We start from the raw sequence: 25,163 nt of genomic DNA on the forward strand, positions 1-25,163 counted from the left end.
GTGACCAACCTATATGATGCTACTTACAACGACTAAAGAAATACGTCAGAGATACTCTGCAACAACAACAAATACAAAGTAAAGGTAAGAGATAACTACAAGTGGAACCGATGAAGACGAGGATGTGTTACCGAAGTTCCTTCCCTTTGACAGGAAGTACGTCTCCGTTGGAGCGGTGTGGAGGCACAATGCTCACCAATAATCCACTAGGTCCACTGTATTCTCCTCACGCCCTCGCACAATGCAAGCTGCCGTGATTCCACTATAGGTGCCCTTGAAGGCGGCGACCGAACCTTTGCAAACAAGGTTGGGGCAATCTCCACAGAAAGCTTGGAGGCTCCCAGCAAGACCACGGAGCTTCACCACAATGGAATGTGGCTCCCAGGTGACCTCAACCGTCTAGGGTGCTCAACCACCCAAGAGTAATAAGATCCGCAAGGGATTAGTAGGGGGAATCAAATATCCTTTGATGGAAGTGTAGATCAAGGCCTTCTCAAGCAATCCCTAGAAAATCAACAAGGTTGATTGGCTAGGGAGAGAGATCGGGCTAAAATGAGCTTGTGGATTAACAATGGAGCTTAGACGGGTTGAAGGTAAGCTCTAGGAAGAAGAAGATACCTCTATATAGTAGGGGGCAGATCCACCCGTTACCCACCTACCACATAAATGTACGAGCGGTACTACCGCTCCTGGGAGCGGTACTACCGCTCAGCTTCTCACCAACCACGGTAGTACCGGGATACTACCGTCCCACCACCTCCTTGGAAAGGTATGCGAGAAAAAGCCCGTCGGCGCGGTAGTAAATTAATACTACCGCACTGAGGGCGGTAGTACTGCCCTTGGAGCGGTAGTAAAAAACTACTACCGTACTTAGGGCGGTACTACCGCTCCTAGAGCGGTAGTAAAAGTTTACTACCGCATCTGGGGCGGCAGTACCGCTCTTGGAGCGGTAGTAAAACTTTACTAGCGCTCTGAGAGAGGTACTACCGCTGGTACAGCGGTACTACCGCTTACCAATTCGCATAGGCATAGAAAACACATATTGGGGCTCCATTGAGGCCAAAATATAGGTGGGTGCATGAAGTGTGTGCGTGAGGATTCCACCCAACCTTTCCGACGCGGACCCCCTCTTAATAAGAAGACTTTCCTATGACGCAAACTAGGAAGAGAAACATAGAAGAAAATCCGTCTTTGAGACTTTCCTATGCCTAGAAGAAAATATTCTGAAATGCTTAGGACACAAGATTAGTCCGCACAACAATTGTCATCAATCACTAAAATCACTTAGGAGAAATATGCCCTAACAGACTTGACCAAATATCACGCGGCTTATGATGAAAACCATAAGTGTGCGCCACCTCCCACCTTTGCACCAGTGGGCATTACTCCTGAGTGTCGTAAGCACCTTTTTGCGTCTGATGCTCATCCGTCTAACGTCTTGACAAAGGTAGCTGAATTCCATGCTTTAATCCATTGCAACTCGGATATAGGCAACTTCTAGATCCAAGACACTGAAATCTCAACACTGGGTAACCTGGAGGCGGTTTAACCAAGGCGGCTTCCCAAATTCAACCTGGAGGAAATTTGAACCCGGAGGAACTGACCGTGGGGTTAATGTGGAAAGGAAACTTTGGCCTTCTTGAGCCAAGTAATATTTTAGGTGTAAAAACTACTATGATTGCACAAAACCTTGTATGAATGTAGAAACTTTGGCCATTACCTTTTAATATAAGCCGCCTTTCTGAGCTTTTATTCCCTTGCAAATTTGATTTTCCCTTTTTGAGAAAAAGGACTTTATAGTCACAGGGCTTTGCATGAGTCGGTAAGATTATTGAATCCTTTCCTAAAAAAGATAGCACCATATAGGATATGGAAATGTTATAAATAAGCCGACAGTGTGAGTCACTATGGGTAGACGGGCTTGCAAGGCTCTAGTCGAACCCTACGAGGTTTTTGCAAAAACCTTTATGATTTTGACTGGCAGATCAAGCTCAAGTCAAGCTTCAACGGAGCAGGTTCGATGAACCCATGGTTTGTCTATTTTCCATATGTCGGCTCTCCGTGACACCTCAATGTTTTAACCTTGGTAAGTTCAAGGTCCAGGATGTATTGACTAGCCAAGAGTAAACGGGGCCAATAAGGGGAGTCGCTTTGAACATACAGTCCAGTATAACCATTGTAATGCGTTAATTTTTCACGAGCCAAGAGGGCAGTAAGGCTAAACTCAATGAATTGGAAGCCCCCAGTGACCTACGATCAAGGGAAAACTGAGTATATGATTGCAGAAGATGATGCTATTACTGCTAAACAACCTGGGGACTAGTAGCCCCGAAGTAAGCTAGTTTTATTCTCCAGGGTCATAAATTGGCGCCTATGTTTGAACCGTGCATCATGGAAACTAGTCCTCTTTGGCTTATTAGTATCCATGTTTGAACGATCGAAACAAGGCGGCTCGTCCTCTTTGATACTAATAGCGTCCATGTTTGAATGACCTCCTTGGCGGAGACTCATCCTCTTGGGCAGCTTATGTAAACAATAAAGACTCATGCTCAACATATAGGCTAAAATGGTAGAGACCCCGAATATCATGGGCGTTGACTTTATTTTTTTGATAAAAGTAGTACAAGATTGTAAACTATGTAAATAGATAAGGAGCCAATAGCTCTAAGTTTAGTAAGGCCGAAGGTGGGCAATGTTCCACGAGCGAGTCGTCTCTTCTTTTAAGGTTGGCTTATCTAGACGAAGGTCAATCAAATAGTAGGAGCCATTATGAAGACTTTTGCTGATGACGAAAGGTCCTTCCCGTGGTGGTGATAGTTTGTGCGTGCCTGTGTGATCTTGAATAAGTCGAAGCACTAAGTCGCCTTCCTGGAAAATCCGGCTCTAAACCCGTCGACTGTTATAGCAACGTAGGTCTTGTTGATAGATAGCTGATCATGCTGCGGCCAAATCCCGCTCTTCCACCAAAGCATCCAAGGAATCCTGACGTGCCTGATCATTATCTCCTTCCACGTAAGGGCGACTCTGGGAGAGTCGTGCCTTATATCGCTTGGAAGGACCGCCTCGGACCCATAGACGAGGAAAAAGGGAGTGTAACTAGTGGATCTGTTAGATGTGGTCATGATGCTCCAAAGTACCGAGGGTAGTTCTTCGACCCAACAACCCGGAGTGCACTGCAAAGGAACCATGAGTCGGGGCTTGATCCCATGCAAGATTTACTGGTTAGCTCGCTCAGCTTGACCATTGGACTGTGGACGAGCCACCGCAGATACGTCAAGTCGGATGTGCTCCCGCCGACAAAACTCCTTCATTGCGCCTTTAGACAAATTGGTACCACTATCAGTAATGATGCTGTGGGGATAACCAAAATGTAAAATCAGCTTCTTGAGGAACTTGACTGCTCTCTTTGCCTAACAATTGATGACCGGCTCTGCTTCAACACACTTGGTAGACTTGTCAACCGCCACCAATAGATGAGTATTTTTGCCGAAAGACATCTTGAACGGGCCTACCATATCAAGCCCCCATACCGCAAAAGGCCATGTGATTGGGATCATGTGCAATTTCTGAGCCGACACGTGCACTTGGCAGCCAAACTTCTGACACCCATCACACCGGCGCACTATATCCTCCGCATCGGCATGAGCCATCAACCAGTAGAAACCATGGTGAAAAGCCTTTGACACTAAGGATCGTGACCCGATGTGATGCCCACAGTCGCCAGCATGTATCTCATTGAGAATATCTCGCCCTTCCCCCAAGGAAACACAACGCTAAAAAACCACACAGGTGCTCCGTTTGTGTAACTTGCCCTTATGGATAATCATGGACTTGCACTGCACTACGATCTGTTGAGCAAAAATTTCATCCGTTGGCAACTCGCCTCAGGCTAGATAAGCCATGTATGGAACTATCCAGTGAGGAATCACCCGGAGAGTCGCCACCAGTTGTGATTCCGGGGCAGGAACTACTATGTCCTCTTAAGAAAACAACTTCACACAAGGGTTATGCAAGACATCCAGGAACACATTGGTAGGGGGGATAGGCTTGCATTGTGATCCAAGTCATGATAAAGCATCAGCCGCCTCGTTCTGTCTATGATCAATATGATCAACCTAGTAGCCATTAAAATGACCCGCCACCTCAGTTACTGCACGCCTATAAGCCGCCATCAATGGGTCTTTGGAGTCCCAAGTTCCACATACTTGTTGAGCCACCAAATCTGAATTGCCCAAGCATCTGACCCGGCTCAGGCTCATTTCCTTTGCTATCCTGAGCCCATGGAGCAGTGCCTGATACTCAGCTGCTCTGTTGGTACAAGGAAACATGAGACACAAAACATAGCAGAATTTGTCGCCTCGTGGGGAAGATAACACCACTCTAGCTCCTGAGCCCTCCAACTGCCTAGAACCATCAAAGTGAATAGTCCAGTATGTGTTATCAGACCTATCTTCCGAAATCTGCAACTCGGTCCAACCATTGATGAAATCCGCCAGATCTTGAGACTTGATCGCCGTGCGAGGCATATACTTCACATGGTGAGGACCAAGCTCAACTGCCCATTTAGCAATCCGCCCAGTGGCTTCACGATTCTGTATAATGTCCCCAAATGGCGTCGAACTGACCATGGTGATTGGATGCTCCTGGAAGTAATGCTTCAACCTCCGGCTTGCCATAAAAATCCCAAAGACCAGCTTCTGCCAATGTGGGTATCACTGTTTAGACAAGGTCCATACCTCACTGACAAAATACACCGGTCGCTAAACCGGATACTCCTTGCCTTCTTCCTTGCGTTCAACAACCACCGCCACACTTATTGCTTTAGAGTTAGCAGCAATGTACATGAGCATTGGTTCCTTATCAGTCGAGGCGGCTAACACGGGCGGCTGAGCAAGTTGCTTCTTAAGGGCTTCGAAAGCTTTGTTAGTTGCATCAGTCCAAACAAAATGATCCATTTTTTGAGCAACTGGTAAAGGGGAATGGCCTTCTCACCGAGGTGACTTATGAAATGACTCAACGCTGCAATGCGACCCGCCATGAGCTGGACCTAGTTGAATTTTGCCGGTTTACCAAGCGAGGTTATCGCTTTGATTTTGTCCGGGTTAGCTTCGATGCCACGCTCTGACACAAGGAAACCCAACAACTTGCATGCAGGAACACCAAACACACACTTGGTCGGGTTAAGCTACATCTAGTACACCCGAAGGTTGTCAAACGTCTCCCTGAGGTCACCTAGAAGTGTCTCCTTCTTCTATGATTTCACCATCATATCATCAAGGTAAGCATGAACATTACACCCGATCTGACTGTGCAAACAATTCTGAATACAACATTGATAAGTCACTCCCGCACTCTTAAGCCCAAAGGGCATAGAGACATAGCAGAAAGCGTCGAAGGGAGTTATGAAAGCCGTCTTCTCCTAATCCTCCTTGAACATCTTGATCTGGTGATAACCAGAGTATGCATCTAGAAAGCACAAACGCTCGCAACACATCAAAGAGTCAATGATATGATTGATACCGGGGGGGTGATATGCAATCTCTGGCGTTAGCTAGACGAATGCTTATGACAACAAACCTTCTCCTGCAACGGCACGAGAAGAATGCTGATAGCACTCCCCAGTAATGAAACTAGAAGAATGTTGTTGATGGCCCACCAGCGCGTGGGTTCGCAACAGTTTTCGAGGGTAGAGTATTTGACCCAATTTGTTGATAAGCCAGTCAGGAGGTGAGAGTATACTCTCAAGTATTAGCAGCTGAATTTGTCAGATTCAACCACACCTGAAAGATTAGTATCTGCAAGCACAGTAGTAACAGCAAAGTAGCGAGTATCGGCAGTGTAACGAGCGATAGCAGCAGCAAGGAACAGCAGTAGTGACAGAAGTAGCAAGGAGCAACAGTAACAAGCGACCGTAGTAACAACAGTAGCAGCAGAGCAAGACAAGTAACAGCAGTAGCAACAGTAGTAGTAGCAGCAGCAGAGCAAGACAAGTAACAGCAGTAGCGACAGTAATAGCAGCGGTAGTAGCAGCAGAAGTAGGACAAACTCGTAGGCAATGGGTCGATGATTTGTTTGGATGATATTCATCATGCAACAGCTATAACACGGAGAGATATATGCCAGCTCCCGTTCGTCAATGTGATGTAGGCATGCATTTCGTGTGTCGTCATACGTGCTTAGGGAAAAGAACTTGCATGACATCTATTGTCCATCCCTCCCGTGGCAGCGGGATCCAAAAGGAAACTATGGGATATTAAGGTTCTCCTTTTAATAAAGAACCGGACCAACACATTAGCACTTGGTGAACACATGAACTCCTCAAACTATGGTCATCACCGAGAGTGCTTCCGGTTATTGTCACTCCGGGGTTGCCGGATCATAACACGTCGTACGTAACTACAACTTGCAAGATCGGATCTAAAACACACATATATTTGTGACATAATAATTTCAGATCTGAAGTCATGGCACTCGGGCCCTAGTGACAAGCATTAAGCATGGCAAAGTAGTAGCAACATCAATCTCAGAACACAATGGATACTAGGGATCAATCCCCATCAAAACTAACTCAATTACATGATAGATCTCATCCTACTCATCACCGTCCAGCGAGCCTACGAATAGATTACTCATGAACGATGAAGAGCTTCATGGAATTGGAGAGGGAAGAAGGTTGATGATGACGATGGCGACTATTTCCCCTCTCCGGAGCCTAAGACGGACTCCAGATCTGCCCTCCAGATGAAGAACAGGTGGTGGCGGCGCCTCCGTATCGAAAACGCGACGAAACCTTCTCTTTTTAATTTTTCTGGGACGAAACGGATCTTATAGACCTGAGATTGGGGGTGGCAGAGCCGTGTGAGCCCCACAAGCCTGCACCACACCACCAGGGCGGTGGTAGCGGAGCAAGGGCTTGTGGCCCACTGGCCCACCCCCTGAGGTGGAACTTGACGTAGATATTTTTGATATTTTCCAAAACTGCTCCCCGTAAATTTTCAGGACGTTTGGAGAACTTTGATTTCTGCACAAAAATAACACCAAGGCAATTCTGCTGAAAACAGCGTCAGTCCAGGTTAGTTCCATTCAAATCATGCAAATTAGAGTCCCAAACAAGGGCAAAAGAGTTTGGAAAAGTAGATACGATGGAGACGTATCAACTCCCCCAAGCTTAAAACCTTGCTTGTCCTCAAGCAACTCAGTTGACAAACTGAGAGAGAAAGAAAAACTTTGACAAACTCTGTTTGATCTTGTTGTTTCAACTATGTCTAACTCATAACCAGAATTTCAGCAAGATCACAAATTAACCACATAAGCAAATGACACAAAGGTCTCACGATAAACTAATATCAATGGCATAATCAGCTAACGAGCAAATAATAATGAGTTTCAAATACCAACACTTCACTCAAAACAAACATGAAGCAATATGAACATGTGGTATCTCACTAGCTCTTTCTGAGACCGCAAAACATAAATGCAGATCACTTTCAAAGATCAAGGGCTGACTAAACATTGTAATTCATAGCAACGAAGGTCCAGTCATAGTCATACTCAATATCAATCAAAATCAAAGCATAAAAATGACAGAGGTGCTCTCTAATTGGTGCTTATATAAGAGGAGGATGACTCGACAGGAAAATAAATAGACATGCCCTTCACAGAGGGAAGCATTGATTTGCAGAGGTGCCAGAGCTCAAGCTTTGAAAACAGAGATAATAATTTTGGGTGGCATGCTTTCATTGTCAACACAATGATCAAGAGTTCTCAATATCTTCCATGCTACTCATGCTATAGGCGGTTCCCAAACGGAAAAGTAAAGTTTTAACTCCCCCACCACCAATCAATCACACTCCACGGCTAGCCGAATCCTCGGGTACCGTCCATACTAACAGCAATCCGGGGGGAGTCTTGTTTTACAGTTATGTTTTCGATTTAAGCGTGGAACTGGGCATCCCAAATACCGGCCCCTTTCTCGTGAATGACTGTGAATGAACACATGTCGAGGATAACTCTCCTAGCATGGAAGATACCAATAGCCCTCTGTCACCACATGAAAGGTTCGGGCATGCAAAACAGATTTATTTCTTGAAGGTTTAGAGAGTGGCACATGCAAATTTACTTGGAACGGCAGGTAGATACCGCAAATAGGTAGGTATCGTGGACTCTCATGGAAAAACTTTTGGGTTTATGGAAGTGGATGCACAAGCAGTATTCCCGCTTAGTACAAGTGAAGGCTAGCAAAAGACTAGGAAGCGACCAACTAGAGAGCGACAACAGTCATCAAGATGCAATGAGTTTGACTAACATTGAATGCAAGCATGAACAGGATATAAATCACCATGAATACGAACATCATAGAGGCTATGTTGATTTTGTTTCAACTACATGCATGAACATGCGCCATGTCAAGCCACTTGAAACATTGAAAGGAGAATACCATCCTACCATACTACATCATAGTCATCTCAAAATCTATGTTGGCAATCAAGACAAACCATTATAAGCTCTCAGCTAAATAAGCATGGCATCAGAAACTATGATCTCTAAGTTGTCAATGCAAACATGGTTCTCTCACAACAAAGCTAAATCTGGGTCGACAAGCTAGTCATATTTACAAAAACAAAATAGATAGAGTTCATACCAGCTTTTCAGTCTCAGTCACTTCATCATATATAATCACTGTTGCCTTACATTTGCACGATCGAACGATGAGAACGATAATAAGCGCATTGGACTAAGCTGAATCTGCAAGCAAACACAAAGGAGAAGACAAAATAATATGGCTCTTTGAAAGCTAAGCAGGTAAGCATGCAAGAACCAATAAACATTGTAACAAATATCTTCTACCTTGACACAAAGAAAAAGAAAACTATTTACACGGGAAAGCTCCCAACAAGCAAAAGAAGAAAGAAAAATCTTTTTGGGTTTTCTCAAAAGGACAAAAAACAAGAAAACAAGAAAACGAAAAGAAACTAGCATGGATAATACAGTGGCAAAGTGTAAACACCGGCTAACGAAGTGAAAGCATAAGCATGAATGTAAAGTCGGTGAGAACACGTACTCCCCCAAGCTTAGGCTTTTGGCCTAGCTTGGTCTACTCCCAAGGTGGGAAATAACCAGCTCGAGGGTACTTCGGAGCACACTGTGGATGCCACTGCTGTGTGAGCTACTCTGGCTCCCACTGATAAACTGGCGTCTGGTACTCGACTGGCGGCTCGGGCACGGGCGCCTGTGGTTGGGCCAAGCCCCAATATGCGTAGACGTCCGCGGGCATAATAGTGTACCTGCATGCATGAAGATCAAACAAAGGAGCAGGCAAAGTAATAGTCTCTCGAGTACCCTGACTAAACACCAGGTTATAAATCATCCGTCTACTAGCATCTCTATCCAGAAAATCATGGCGAACCAAGTTGTCATAATCCAGATATCTCTCAGGGAGAAGCATCTCTCCTTCCTCTCCCAGTCTAATGGGTATCTCAAAGTGTCTGGCAAGACGGGTAGCATAGATACCTCCATAGGCAACACCTTTAGAACGGTTCAGGTTCAACCGTTGAGCTACTATAGCGCCCAAGCTATAAGTCTTATCGTTATAAAGGCCTTCGCGCAGAACCGCAAGGTCTCGAGAACTAAGTGATCCAGCCTCCCCACGGCCAATCAAACATTTTCCCACAAATAGTGAGAAGTACTGAAGCACAGGATAATGTATGCTAGCAATTCTAGCGCGAGACACTCCTCTCTCCTCTCCAACAGCAATAGAACCAATAAAATCCTCCAAGTCCCGTGGACGAGGGTCACGGATATCCCCAACATAAGGTAATTTGCATACATTGCAAAAGTCCTGTAGCGTCATGCACTGGGGAGCATCGTATATCATGAACTCAACCATGGGAGGATTCTTCCTCGGGTAAAAGTTGAAGCTTCGAACGAAAATATTGGTGAGGAGGAGGTATTGTGGGCACTTATCTTCAACGAACGCAGTAAGACCTGCGTTCTCCACCAAGTAATAAAAGTCTTCATAAAGTTCGGCGGCGCGCAAAAATTCATCACTTGGCCACTCGCACGCTCGAACTTCTATGACTCGAGGGACTACGTACTTGGGGTGGTTCTTCTCATCCTCCTTGGTGTTACGGCTTGAACAGCCTCTCAAGAACCTCCTCATCTTTTCCTTTTTCTAGCTCTGAAAAATTCTGAAATTTTTAGAGACTTCGAAAGATAAGTGAATAAGGATTAACCCAACTTGTAGCAACTACTCCTACTACTTCCTAGAGACCATATCATGCGCTAAAACTACTTGGGACCAGCTAAAATCAACATTTCTAGCTCAAGAACAGGGTCACCAAGGTAGCAAGAATACGCGAAGGATAAAGCACTAGAGCAAAAACTAATTGGACCACTGGAGGAGTCACTTACCAAGGAGTAATTTCCCCAAAAAAGGTCGGAGAATGGTGCTTTGAGCAAGGAGATCGAAAATCACAGCCAAATGAGCAAGAACTTCTCTTTTTATTTTTTTCTGGGACGAAAGGGATCTTATAGACCTGAGATTGGGGCGGCAGAGCCGTGTGGGCCCCACAAGCCGGCACCACGCCACCAGGGGGGTGGTGGCCGAGCAAGGGCTTGTGGCCCACTGGCCCACCCCCTGAGGTGGAATTTGGCGCAGATATTTTCGATATTTTCCAAAACTGCTCCCCGTAAATTTTCAGGACGTTTGGAGAACTTTGATTTCTGCACAAAAATAACACCAAGGCAATTTTGCTGAAAACAGCGTCAGTCCAGGTTCGTTCCATTCAAATCATGCAAATTAGAGTCCAAAACAAGGGAAAAGGAGTTTGGAAAAGTAGATACAATGGAGACATATCAGGGGGGGAAAGGATACTTAGGGCAAGCTTTGTTGATATCTGTATAATTGACGCACATACGTAAAGTGTCGTTCTTCTTGAGAACTAAGACCGGGTTAGCCAACCATTCAGGATGGAAAACTTTGATGATGAACCCGACGACCAAGAGTCGGGCGACTACTTCCCCAATTTCTCTATGCCTCTCCTCGTTGAAACGACGAAGGTACTGTCAAACTGGCTTCATCTTGGGATCTACACTGAGATGGTGCTCAGCGAATTCTCTCGGTACTCGTGGCATGTCAGAAGGTTTCCATGCAAAGATATCCCGATTCTCACGGATGGATTCGATGAGCACGCTTTCCTATTTGGGATCCAAACCGGTCCCAATAGTAAACTGCTTAGAAGAGTCGCCTCGAGTGAAATCAACTTGTTTGGTATCATATGTCGGCTTGAACTTATGGGGCAGCGCAGAATCAACGTTTGGTTCTTTGAGTGGACTCATGTCGGCCGGTGATATGTCTCAAACGTATCGACTTTTCCAAACACTTTTGCTATTGTTTTTGCCTCATTCTTGCATAATTTGAATGAAACTAACCCGGACTGATGATGTTTTCAGCAGAGCTGTTTGTTTGGTTTCCTTGTGCGCGGAAAAATGGATATTTAGACGTCCTGGGAAAAATTCCCATAAAAAATAGAGAAAATCCATGCACCAGGAGGGACAATGGGCCAGAAGATGGGCCAAAGGGGAGCCACAGGGCCCCCAGGTGACCTGTTGGCGCGACCTACCCCCTGGCCACACCGGGAGGCCGCCTGGGTGGGGCCCACCCCCTCTGGTGCCCTACTTTGGCTCGTGTTTTTACCCGTGACACAGAAATCCCAGAACATAAGTTGTTTTGCAAGTTCTCGACGTGGAGCTACCGCCACCCTCGGTTCTTCTTCGGGAGAGCTAATCTGCAGGCTGTTTTGGCCTCCGGAAAGGGGAAATCGTCGCCATCGTCATCACCATCACCACTCTATCATCCTTCCATGGCTTCTCCAATCATGTGTGACTAATTCCATGCTGTAGGTAAAGGGGGTTGGAGAGATTGGATGAGTTAGATCATGTAGTAGTTCGTCGGATTGTTGGGGGCATGTTGCCTATCATCTACTATGGTGTTTATCATCTTTGCTACTACTTGTTACTCTTAATGCTTGTCACTTTGGGCCCAAGTGCCATGCTTTCAGATCTAAATTGATTATGTTTTCATAAATATATTTGTGTTCTAGATCCTATCTATGAGTAATATGCACCTATTATAGTCCGGAACCGGCGATCCCAATGGTGACAGCTTGGGACACCAAAGGGGATAGACTATAGTTTGAGGATTCCATGTATCTATTAATTGTTAATGCTTTGTTTCAGTGTTCTTTGACAGGAGCACCTTAATATCCATAAGTTCCTTTTGGCCCCGTTGATAGCGGGATGGTAGGAAAAAATATGTCATGCAAGTTCTTATTGCAAGCACGCACGACTACCTCGGGATACATGCCTAATGTTTGATATATGCCTAGATGATCATTACTTTTCTATGTGCCTTGCCCCAAGTTAAATACATGATATCTCTTTACCATGACCAAACATCCATCTCCTTAGCCTACAGTGTTTTAATCTTGCTGGTCACAAGTTGCTTTACTTTCGTTGTTTTACTTTCGTTGCTTTGCCACTATTATTTCCATTGCCACCATCACCTCCATATCACCGTTGCTACTAATATTTCATTGCTAAGCAAGTATCTTTCAGGTGCGGTTGAATTGACAACTCAATGTTAAAGCTTATAAATATTCTTTGGCTCCCCTTGTGTCGAATCAATAAATTGGGTTATCTTACCTGTGAAAACTGTTGCGATCCCCTACACTTGTGGGTTATCAAGACTATTTGCTGGCGCCGTTGCCGGGGAGCATAGCTTTATTTACAAGTCTACTTGGAGTTATTTTTCTTGCTGCGATTTATTCACTATGGGTAAGAAAGGAGACCCCAAGGTTCCAATTTTACCATCCACTACGAGAAAAGGTACGGTTCTTAGCACTAGCGCTACGCTTGATTCACCTTGCATTATGAGTAAGTTCGCTTCAGCACCATCACATGTTGCTTCTACCAAGTTTGTTACTATGCCTGATACTTTTGATGAAGCTTCCACTACTATTGATGAGCCTGGTTTACTTGGTTATTTTATTGAGTCTCAGATTGCTAAGGCTACTAAACAGTCTCGAACGAACTTCCTGTTACAAGGTACCCCATTGGTAGATCTTTTGGTTACCCTTACTTGAGTGGTCTCAAGGAAAGAACTCTTGATGATGATTATATTGAACTTGATGATGATTTATGCAGGGAACTTACAGAGTGTGCTGACTCTGACCCTGCTTCTGTTAAGAAGCTGCTTGAAAAGCATTCTATGAAGAACAAGTTTACTCCTAATCCTAAGTTTTCTTCATCTCCTATTTGCATTGAGGATGCTGATTTTGATTTCTCTGTCGATCTTTCATTTATATCCATAGTTGAAGCTCACCCCTTTTATGGAAGAGAAGATGACGATGCTATTGCACACCTTACCACACTCACTGAGTTGGGTGGCTTATTCACTACAGAGGACAAGAAGAGAAATTATTATGTTACTAAGCTACTTCTTTTCTCTTTGAAGGAAGATGCTAAAGCATGGTATGATGCACTACCATGTGGCTCCATTAAGAGTCCTCAAGACTTAGCTCAATCTTTTGTTGCTAAATATTTTCCTCCTCGTAAGCAACATGCTGCATTACAAAGAATTTATAACTTTAAACAGTTGCATGATGAGCACCTCCCTAAAGCTTGGGGGAGGTATTGCACTTTGCTTAAGGCTAGACCGGTACATGGAATCCCTAAGAATGAATTGCTTGATATATTTCATGTTGGTCTAACCGATGAATCTAGAACCTATCTGGATAGTTATGCTGGTTGTATTTTCAGGGAAAGAACACCGGACGATGTCAGAGAATTAATGGGTAAGATAGCTAAGAATCATGATGATTGGTCCATTCCTGAACCACCTCCATCACCCAAGAAGAGAGGTATGCTTTTCTTGATCCCAGAAGTTATACAAGAGGCCAAGAAGTCTATGAAAGAGAGAGGTATTAAAACTGAAGATGTGAAGAATCTACCTCCTATTGAGAAATTATGTGAGCCTACCACTCACCCACCTATGGTACAGGTACACTCTCTTCTAGAATTCAATGCAAGTGACGTCCCTCATGGTAAGCCTCCTGATCGATGTTTAGATGAGCTTGATAATTTCATTATCAAGCAAAATCACTTTAATGAGCGGATTCAAAGCCAATTGCATGATAATTCCCTTGCTATCAAAAGTTTGCTTGATGTTTTAAGTAGAACTGTTAATGATGTTAAAGGTCTTGTTAAGCATTTTCATATGGTTCAAACTCAGCTTGAACAAATTTCTAATGTGCAAAAAGATTTGCTTGCTAACAATGCCAAACAAGTTGATACGCAGACATATGGTATAAAGACCCGAAGAGATACACACACCCAGGACCCCCTTTATCCAGAGGGGCATCCAAAGAGGATCGAGCAAGATTCTCAATTGCAGGAAGAAGACGCTGTCAGCTCCCCGAAGAAGAAGAAGAAACACAAGGAAGCTCACAACTCCAATGATCCCATAATTGATGAAGAACCTATTGTTGATCCTAATAGTATATCTATTTACGATGCTGAAACTGAAGATGGTGCTGAACCTGATAAAGATAATGAGAAGATTGATCGTCCTGAGATACGAGAAGAAGAAGCACCCGACAAGCGCAACAGATATACTAGAGAATATTTTGTTGCAAGAAAACATGGGAAGGAAAGGGAACCATGGGTACAAAAATCAATGCCCTTCCTAGGTAAGTCTTTCAAAACTAAAGAAGAAGAGCATTACAGTAAATTTTGTGAATGGATGAAACCTCTTTTTCTTCAAATTCCTTTGACCGATGCTATTAACTTGCCTCTGTACTCGAGGTATATGAAAGATATTATCACTAATAAAAGAAAAGTTCCTAATGAGGCAATATCTACTATGCTTGCTAATTACTCTTTTAGTGGCAAGATTCCTGAGAAGCTTGGTGATCCAGGTATACCCACCATTCCTTGATCCATAAAAAATAATTATGTTAGAACTGCTATATGTGATCTTGGTGCAGGAGTGAGTGTTATGCCTTTATCTCTTTACAAAAGGCTATGTCTAGATAAACTAATCACTACAGATATCTCTCTTCAAATGGGTGATAAGTCAACAACCGTTCCTGTAGGTCTTTGTGAGGATGTTCTAATTGAAATTGCCAATTGCTTGATCCTTACTGACTTTGTTGTGCTTGACTTGCCCGAGGATGGGAGCATGTCTATTATTCTTTGTAGACCTTTTCTTAACACCGCATGTGCTATTATTGATTGCGATAAAGGAAAGGTAACCTTCAATGTTAATGAGAAGGAGCACACGGTATATTTTCCGAAGAAGATTGATAGAAGGCATGGCCTTAATTCTATTGAGAATATTGAGATCGTGAAGGTTGGAGAGTGGGATTGTCCTCTACATGTGCACCACAAATACAAAACCGTTATGGTGGGGACAATATCCATTGAAATAAAGGTACCATGTTTGATTTATAAGAAGTGAAACTTTTTGCTCAATATAACACATGTTTGGTAGTAAGACTTGATCATTCTTGCTAACAAATATGTTTATATGAGTAAAAAGTGAAGCTTGATATGTTTTCATTTCCTTTATCATTCGCTCTCCTTGTTGTACCAAAGTTCAATGTTTTTGAGGCTTCATATATTTAACTAGTGTTTCGAGCTTTCCAGAAGTTTTGCAGCTTTCAGTATTTCGAAAAAAAAATCAAAAGTGAAGTTGTCAGAAAAATTCCAGAAAAATAAAAATAAAAATTTCCATCAAAAAAAGAGACTCAGGGGCACGTGGAGCCAGCCAGGGGGGGCCACCCTTGGTCTAGGCGGCCAGCTAGCGCGGCCTGCCCCCTGGCCGTGCCCACAGGTCGCCTGGGCCCACCTGGTCTCCTTTCTAGGTACTTCTTCCTCCCTTCTCTCTCTCACTCCAAAATCCCGATTTTTCTCCTGGAGCTCGAGTTCTTGCTGTTCTTGGTGGCAAATTTCGATCTCTCTCTATAGCCCATCATTTGCATTGAGAACTTGCTCCCTCGTATGTGACTCCACTCTTCCAATTAAATTTTTGATTGGTAGTCTTATTTGTGAGTATTTAGGAGTTGTTGGTGTTGTTCATATGAGCTTGCATGCATGTTTAAAAAATTATTTGTGAAGTTCTGATGCAAGCTTATGCATGAGGGGAGTGAGTAGAATAGTTTGCTCCAACTCATTTTTGCTTAAACCTCCATTTTTGTGTTGAACAAAAAATTTCAGAAATGAGCTTGTTTGGAAAAGCAGAAGGATGGCTTGGGAAGAAGAGACCCAAGCCTACTGATAGACTAACTAGAGCTGCAGCTTCATCCTCTACTGTCAGGACAAGTTACAATGATGATATTGTGTCGCCAGAGTTGTTCCATGAGACGGACACGACACGTGCCATGGCATACCTATGTTCAGATTTCCTTATGGTGGCAGGTATTAAGGATGAGTTTGATAACCTCTGTGCAGGTGCAGGTTTGACACATCTCGTAACACGACGTGTGCAACAATATCCAAAACTCACCTATTATTTTGTCAAATGGTTTAGATATAATGATAAAACTTCCATGATTGAATTCAAATTATATGAGGATGTCTTTATCATGTCTTCAGCAGAATTTTGTGATATTATAGGTGTGCGAAATGACGGGAAGATGACCAAAATGAACGTTCGGCCATACGAGCTGAAATCCCTATTCGCTTCCCTTTGCAGTAAGGACCCATGAGAAATTCACCGGGGGAAGATCTCCAGCATCTTGTTTCCTCACATCAGGTATTTCGCATACTATATTGCTCGAGGAGTGCTAGCTCGTGACAACACGAGTAACATTTCGGGTCCCGATCTCGTTATCTTGGCAGCCACCCTCTTAGGAGATAACATGTATAATATTGGTGCTTTGATTCCTCGTCGCCTCGTCGCTAACAGAGGCAAAGGGCCTCATTTTGGTGGAATTTAGGCCACGCTTATCCTCGAGCACCTCGGGCGCACTATGCGCATGGATGATATGCCTTTTTCATTCATAATCTTTGATCTTACCTGTATGAAGAGGCATGAGTTTGTTACTAGGACTTCTGAGTTTGGTAACCTTGTTTATATTATGAGGTTTGGCGAGCTTACTACTCGCAAGATCCGTCTACCTGCACCACTTTTGTTTGATTACACTACCAGGAACGGGTGATCTTTCACCTCGATTGTGCTGGACGAGTTCATATCCAGCAGCAGTTCCCCAACCCCATGGAGGAGGTTGTTCCCGAGGAAGAAGAGCCTTCTCCTTGGGAGGCCAGCCAGGCATCAGTGTACGCGCCCGAGGCCTCGTATGATTATTGGAGCCACCAGTACAACTCCGGAGCTAGAGGAAGCTCCTGGAGCCCGCAGTAGCCGATCTCAACTTAGGCCAAAATCCTAAGCTTGGGGGAGTACGCATCCTTCTCCCCTTTCATTGTATCATTTATAGTATCCTTTTTTAGTCTTTTCAAAGTTTTTTGCTTGTTATTTATTTGCAAAAACAACAAAAAGATTTCTCTTTTCTTTTGCTTTCGTTTAACCTTTGGAGAACTCAAAAAGATTTATTTTCTCTCTTAGTTTGCTTTGTTTGCAGAGTTCAGCTCACGTCCATGGTTGCAATTGCACTTGATTATATCTTTCTACGTTCGATCATGCAAGTGATGATGCAATAATGATGAAGATCGACGGAAGGAATGCAACAAGGAAAACCGGTATGAACTCTATTTGTTTTTACTTTTGTACATATGCATGTACTTATGATCTAGAGACCAACATATAGCGATATAGTGCTATGATTACAATGCTTTCCGAGTAGTTCATGCTTTCTTTGTGACTAGTCTCAAATAGCTGGAGTGCATAATGTGTCATTGAAATATTTAGCATGCATTGCATTGTTCATGGTTTGGCATATTAGAGTGTTATTTCCCTTCAGAGAGTTTTTGGATTGACTTGGCACATGTTTACACATGTTTATGACTAGAAGTCTATCAAGCCTTGACGATCTTTTGTTTCAGAATAGTTATATCGCTTTCATGCCCGATTCAATGTTGCTTTGTCTCTCTGCATGATTATGATCGTTATTGCTCTCTAGTTGGTCGTTTCCCTGTCTTTTGCTAGCCTTCGCCTCTACTAAGCGCACTGACTGCTTGTGCATCCAAAATCCTTAAAACCAGTTGCGCCATATGAGTCCACCATACCTACCTATATGCAGTATTTATGTGTCATCCTAACTAAATTTGCATGTGTCGTGTTCTAAATTTTCAAATAAATATTTTGTTTTGTATGCCCAAATCGCTCATGTGGTGACTAGGGGCTATCAGTATCTTCCATGTTAAGTAGGTTATTCTCAAGGTATGTGTTGATTCACTATCATTCACGAGAAAGTGGCTGGTAACCGGGATGCCTAGTTCCATGCTCCGAGTCACATCAAATTTAATGAAACAAAACTCCCCCGGGATTGTTGTTTGTATGGACGGTACCTGTGGATTCGGCCCGTCGTGGAGTGTGATCGATTGGTGGAGGGGGAGTTAAAACTTTACTTTTCTTCTTGGGAACCGCCTATAATGTATTTAGTACGGAAGATATTGAGATCTCTTAGTTCTTACGTTGACAATGAAAGCATACCACCCAAAATTTTGATTTATCTCTATTTTAAAGATCAAGCTCTCGCACCTCTGCAAATCAATGCTTCCCTTTGCGAAGGGCCTGTCTATTTTACTTTTCTGTTGAGTCGTCCTCTTCTTATAAAAAGCACCAACTATAGAGAGCATAATTGTCATTCTGAGTGTAATGTGCATTGTCCCAAAGCACCACTTTGTCTTCTGCATGATTCTGATATTTCTTATTCTGAAATACTTATTTCTAGTCTCCTTTAATACTCCGAAGGAGTGGCTGCATTTATGTTTTGCTTCACTCTTGGGGCTAGCGAGATACCACTCTAGTATGCCCAAGTCATGTGCATTGTGATCTCGTTATGATTTTCAGTTACATATTATTCTTTCTCGGTTGTTTGAAACTCTTCACATGATCGAAGGATTGCTTCGTGCATTGTCTTTGTAGCATTACTTTAATACTTGTTGGACTTGTTCGTAGTGCATGCTTATATACATCTGATGAAGCAAAAGAGTTTGTCAAAGTTTTATTTGTCGCGTTTAGTTCGTTGAACTGAATTGCTTGAGGACAAGAAATATGCTAAGCTTGGGGGAGTTGATACGTATCAAACGTATCGACTTTTCCGAACACTTTTGCTATTTGTTTTGGCATCATTCTTGCATGATTTGAATGAAACTAACCCGGACTGACGTTGTTTTCAGCTCAGTTGTTTGTTTGGTTTTCTTGTGCGAGGGAAAATGGATATTTAGACGTCCCAGAAAATTCCCATAAAAATAGAGAAAATCCACGCACGAGGAGGAACCATGGGCTAGAAGATGGGCCAGAGGGGAGCCACACGGCCCTCAGGCGACCTGCTGGCACGGCCTGCCCCCTGGCCGCATCAGGAGGCCGCCTGGGTGGGGCCCATTCCCTCTGGTGCCCTACTTTGGCTCCTATTTTTACCCGTGACGCAGAAATACCAGAACAGTAGTCGTTTTGCAAGTTCTCGACGCAGAGCCGCCGCCACCCTTAGTTATTCTTCGGGAGAGCTAATCTGAAGGCTGTTTTGGCCTCCGGAGAGGGGAAATCGTCGCCATCGTGATCACCATCACCACTCCGTCATGCTTCCATGGCTTCTCCCATCATGTGTGAGTAATTCCCTGCTGTAGGTGAAGGGGTGGGAGAGATTGGATGAGTTAGATCATGTAATAGTTCGTCGGATTGTTGGGGGCATGTTGCCTATCATCTACTAAGGTGTTTATTATCTTTACTACTACTTGTTACTCTTAATGCTTGTCACTTTGGGCCCGAGTGCCATGATTTCAGATATGAATTCATTATGATTTCATAAATATATTTGTGTTCTAGATCCTATCTATGAGTAGTATGCACCTATTATAGTCCGGAACCGGCGATCCAATGGTGACAGCTTGGGACACCAAAGGGGATAGACTATAGTTTGAGGATTCCATGTATCCATTGATTGTTAATGATTTGTTCCGGTGCTCTTTGACAGGACCACCTTAATCTCCATAAGTTCCTTTTGGCCCCGTTGATAGGGGATGGTGGGACAAAATACGTCGTGCAAGTTCTTATTGCAAGCATGCACGACTACCTCGGGATACATGCCAAGATGATCATTAATTTTCTATGTGCCTTGACCCAAGTTAAATACATGATATGTCTTATCCATGACCAACCATCCATCTCCTTAGCCTACAATGTTTTAATCCTGCTGGCACAAGTTGCTTTACTTTCACTGTTTTACTTTCGTTGCTTTGCCACTATTATTTCCGTTGCCACCATCACCTCCATATAACCGTTGCTACTAATATTTCGTTGCCAAGCAAGTATCTTTCAGGTGCGGTTGAATTGACAGTTCAACTGTTAAAGCTTATAAATATTCTTTGGCTCCTTTTGTGTCGAACCAATAAATTGGGTTATCTTACTCGCGAAAACTGTTGCGATCCCCTACACTTGTGGGTTATCAGCCGGGTCCACATTGGCCTTGTGGAACTTCAACTCTTCGGCAGCGCACGCCGACTCAGCATTGCGCCATATCCTTTTTCGCATTCCCGTGCTATCTTTCGATCCCCATTTACTGTGATGGTACCTTTAAGACCGAGCATTTTCAGCTTGAGGTACACATAGAAGGGCCGAGCCATGAAGCGGGCGTAAGCTGGTCGCCCAAACAGAGCATGATAAGGACTCTTCATTTTGACCACTCAAACATCAGAGCCTCGCTCATGTAATTGTTTCATCGCCAAAAGCCACATTCAACTTGATCCGCCCAAATGGATACACCGACTTGCCCGGAACAATGCCGTGAAAGACCGTGGTCGAAGGCATCAAATAATTCTCTAAAAAATTCATCCACCGGAAGGTATCATAGTACAAGAAGTTAATGCTACTATCTCCATCCATGAGTACTTTGGATAGGGTGTATCCCCAACCTGCGGTCCCACCACGAAAGCTAAGTCGACCGGATTATCTATCTAGGGCGGGTGATCAGCTCTACTCCAAGTGACGGGCTGTTCGGACCAGTTGAGGTATCTGGGGACTGCCGGCTCAGCCATGTTGATCACCGTCTATTTGATTTTCTTGTAACTTTTATAGGTGTTAGTGGTGAAAACATGGTACTGGCCGCTGTTCACATGCTTAGGGTTGCTCTAGAAACCGCCCTGGTTATTCGGCTATTAAAAACCACCTTGATTATTTTGCTGCTGAAAGCCGCCCTGGGTGTTGTACTGTTGGTTACCCTAGCGAGACTGTTGTCCGCCGTTATTATTTGAGTTGCCATGTCCCTGAGGGCCCGAACTAGGGAAACCGCCAAACGAGCCCCCTTGTGACCCGCCAGGACCAAACTGACCGGATGTCCGCCACCATTTCCCCCTTGATGATTTCTGGACGATTGAAGACGACATTCTTGCATCACGAAACAGTTTTCCCAAGAGTGGTTCGACGGAGCATCCGGGGTACTGTGTTTAGGACAAGGCCCCTTGAGCAGCTCCTCATAATTGCACAGTTTTTCCCACTAAAGCTCCGGTCTTGACCAGTGTTTCGACGCGCCATCTTGCTGCCTGCTCTTTCCTTGACCTCCCTCATTGCCATTACGCCCTTGAGCTTGGAGGTGACTCTTGATCCCGTCTCCCTTCTTGACCTCACTGGCCTTATCATCATCGGAGCCAGCATCCTTCGTGTCGTCTGACTCGGCATACCTGGTGAGGGTATCCATCAACTCGCCCATATCATGCACCTTCCGCTTAAGACGACCAAGCTTCAATACCAAAGGTTGAAAGTGGCAGTTCTTCTCCAAGATCAACACTGCGTGAGATGTCGTGATATCATCCGAAGAATGGATAAACTCTGCAACCCGCCGTGTCCAATGGTGAGCTGACTCATCTGCCCTCTGAACGCAATGGTGTAGATCCACAATGGTCATTGGGCTTTTGCAAGTTCCACGGAAATTCTTAATGAATCGCTCCTTCAATTTTGCCCAGGTGTTGATGGAATTGGGTCGTAAATTTTTTAACCACATGCGAGCCGGCGCCTCTAACATCATAGTGAAATACATGGTGCAGACTGCATCACTCGCATCGATCATATCCATGGCCAGCTCGTAACTCTCAACCCACCCATGCAGAATACAGTAGCAATAAACTCACACGATCACATGATACGTTCATAGTTTGGGTCTTGTCCATCACATCATTCTCCTAATTATGTGATCCCATTATCAAATGACATCTCATGTCCATGGACAGGAAACCTTGACCATCTTTAATCAAAGAGCTAGTCCATTAGAGGCTTCACTAGGGAAGCAGTGTTGTCTATGTACCCACACATGTATTTGAGTTTCCAATCAATACAATTCTAGCATGGATAATAAACGATTATCATGAACAAGGAAATATAATAATAACCAATTTAGTATTGCCTCTAGGGCATATTTGCAACAGTATCTAGCACCACAGATAGTATAAATTATTGTGTTTATAGTCCATGCATATAACCTAAGAATTCCTTGACAAATGTTCGTGATGATATGCCTGCTCTCCTGTGTTGCCATGATCAAAATGCTTTGGTCTCCTCTAGTTGTTCTATGACTAACAATTTAGAGGAAATCAAGAAAAATTAAGCACTCTTAATTCACGAAGAACCTTATTCTCGAAAAGAATCATCATCAACCCCCTTTGTTCACATGTGCCTCATGGCAAGAGGTGATGACGAGGTATCATCTTCTCTTAATGATAACAATGATATTTCTAATGAGGATGATGATGATGACTTGACTGAAAATCTCTATGAGATTGGTAAAATTCTTCATCTAGCTAAAAATAATGCTTATAAAAGGTTTCAAGATGTTCTTGTTGACTTTGAAAAAAGTAACAATTTATTTATTAATGAGCAAGCTAAAAGTGAACAACTTGAACACGAACCTGATAAGGCTCATCAAACATTTAAAGTCTTACTTCAAAAGGAGAGACTGAAATTGCTCATGGTATACTTAAAGAGAATTTGAGATCCTTCTCCTTGAATGTAATATTGTCAAGGGAGAGCTCATCAAAATCTCGAAGATTCATTCTACTTATGAGAAGTCTTTAATTCCTACTTGCTCCTCTCATATTGTTGATGATACTTGTGCATCTAACTCTACCCATGTGAAGAATCAACTTTGAAGGAGAATGTTGAGCCATGTTCTCAACTTAATTTGCTAACAAGCAATTATGGGGAATTGGATTAAAGTCATGAAAATCTCTCAAGCACTCATGAGGATCTTCTAATCTCTCATAATGAGCTAAAATTAGCACATGAGACTAGTCACCAAGGTAAAATCTTGTGAGTCTCATGTGAAAATTAGCACATCTACTCTAAATGCTTTATTGCCATATGCTAATCCTTGCAATTCATCCACCTCGCATATTATTACCACTCATGATGAATTGCTCGCCTTTTCTTGTTTCTCTAACCATGAAGTTTCTACTTCCACTAGTACTCTTGTTTCTAGTGTTGAAACTAACCATGTAGAAGAAATTAATGAGCTCAAGGCCCAAGTCACTAGTTTGAATAAGGACTTGGAAAAGTGTGATGTTGTACATAGTTATCACTCCAATAAGAAGTCCAAGAACAAGAAAAGGGGACTAGACTAAGCCACGAACAAGTCCAATATTTATTGATTTAAATGCAAAAAGGTTGGGCATCATGTGAGATGTTTTTCATTGAAGATAAGGTCTTATAAAGAGAAGCTACATGGGAATAGGACTAAAGCTCAATCTCAAGCTCACCCTCAAGTTGGAGAACGGCCACTATGCATGATGAAACATGTTATTTCTCCCCAAGTTGAGAAAGTACGAAAGAAGCAGAGAAAGGGGAGTACATGTTGTTATATTTGTTGTAAGAAGGTACACATAGCTTAATCATGCCCCACTGGTAACATCTCTAAGCCTACAATTATCAATGGTCATTATTTACTTAGGAAGGATATTTTTGGCAATTTGGTTGCCAAGTATGTTGGTGCCCAAAGTGGTTTGGAAGTGGATACGACCATTTGGGTTGCCAAGCCTGTTGTTACTAACTTCTTAGGACCCAACTTGGTTGGGGACCATCAAGCTCAAACTTGATTAATAGGTGTGTGGAGGGCATTAATGACATGGCTAGTTCATGAATAAAAATGACACTCACCATTTATTATGGTTCAAGCCAAGGCAATAAGATTACCATCATATTTGTCGTTCAAATGCCTCTCTCAGCGGTAACTTGTATATATTGTCTACATTGAAAGTTACTAGCCCCTCTTATGTTTAGGTTTTGTACCTAGCATGTGTTTGTATATGTCGTGCCTCCTAGCATGCTTCATTTGTGCTATCTAGCATGTGTAGGTTGTTATGCACACCATATAGTTGTGTGTGTAGTCTCGATCCTTCATTGCATCTTATCGGGCTCTTTTGAGATATTAATGGATCATCACATTATGGGGGAGTGTTATGCTCTACACACATCACAAACCTAAAATATGTATATATTGGATACCACCTAGCATTTATAGTGCAAGACTATCTAGTTACTGTATGGTATGTCAAGTTCATTTGAAGTTCAAATTCTCATCCATTGGTCATCTTTAGTTGGATTTCAATTTCCTCTTGTGGAAAATACACGGATTATCACATAATGGGGGAGTGATATTCTTTGTGCATATCACAATCCTTGCTAATATGGACAATTGATGAATGTCACTTAGAATCTTGCTAATATGTTGCTTGCTATGCTCAAGACATCTCTATTTGCATAATAATTTTGTTGTTGTTTCATTCCTTAGATGTGTGTGAGTATGACATTATTGTGCGGTTTTATTAATGGTTTTATCTTCTATATCATACTTAAAAGAAGGGTATATATGATGCAAGCCATTCCAATTGTTTCTCTACATGATGATCTACCTAATTGTAATGTTAATAATATGTTATCTAAGCATTGTGCTCATTGCTAAACTCTCATATCATGCTTGTGTGAGTATAGATGATCTTGT

The sequence above is a fragment of the Hordeum vulgare genome, chromosome 3H (genome assembly GCF_904849725.1).
Source record: "Hordeum vulgare subsp. vulgare chromosome 3H, MorexV3_pseudomolecules_assembly, whole genome shotgun sequence".
Lineage (NCBI taxonomy): Eukaryota > Viridiplantae > Streptophyta > Magnoliopsida > Poales > Poaceae > Hordeum > Hordeum vulgare.